We start from the raw sequence: 706 nt of genomic DNA on the forward strand, positions 1-706 counted from the left end.
GCCAGTGTAATATCAAATGACCTTCTTCTGTACAGGTAAAATGTACCTGATATCATCATACCTGTCTCCTTTGACCAAGATCCACGAATAGTTTCTAGCTACATCTTGCAGGTCTGTATAGATTTAGCAATTTTACCAAGTCTTTAAATGATCTGTGACGGTCGTGCAACAAAGGTAGATAACCAGATATTCTCTGTATAGCAGACGCTCAACGATCACGAACTAACATGGGTTGCATTCAACCCAAAGAGGAAAATCGAAGCACGGAGAGCAAAAGTATTACCCAAACCGAACAGTCTTCTAAAAAATCATTATTTAGAACTATCTTCTCAACTTAACTACGAAGAGCAAACCTGTGAGCTCAAAGGTGTCCAGCTGACGTTCAATCCTGCGGCGAACTGACAGTGTTTGGTCGCGATCGCCCCTTTTCAACTGTATCACGCCCCCCCCCTCCCCGTCCCCCTTTCTGCCCCCTCCTGGCAATAACCGTGCCTGGTCAAAATAGACTTAATTGCCAGCTAACGGACAGGTGTTTCTTGCTTGCCGGTGCGGTCGTGTGGCGTGTACCGTGACCAAAGAAAATTGAAATATAGAATACCGAGCAGGTTTGCTGATGGATAACAATGCTTGGGGAAATATGTTTATACACGATAACAAGCATACCGGTTTTTTTAGCAAATGTTTATAGTAATGGGTGGTAATAGAT

General features: G+C 43.5%; 2 protein-coding genes across 2 annotated transcripts in view; one reads left to right on the top strand and one right to left on the bottom strand.

Annotated features, from left to right (window-relative positions):
* The window catches only part of LOC119592657 (glutathione peroxidase-like), a gene marked incomplete in the record, with an annotated part of 7,782 nt that extends 7,389 nt beyond the window's left edge, over window positions 1-393 (bottom strand). Inside the window, 1 exon segment of the mRNA XM_037941571.1 lies at window positions 354-393.
* The window catches only part of LOC119592656 (glutathione S-transferase Mu 2-like), a 66,444-nt gene that overhangs the window by 28,190 nt on the left and 37,548 nt on the right, over window positions 1-706 (top strand). The gene's annotated exons all lie outside the window — the stretch shown is intronic.

Source organism: Penaeus monodon, chromosome 30, assembly GCF_015228065.2.
Source record: "Penaeus monodon isolate SGIC_2016 chromosome 30, NSTDA_Pmon_1, whole genome shotgun sequence".
In the NCBI taxonomy this organism is placed as follows: domain Eukaryota; kingdom Metazoa; phylum Arthropoda; class Malacostraca; order Decapoda; family Penaeidae; genus Penaeus; species Penaeus monodon.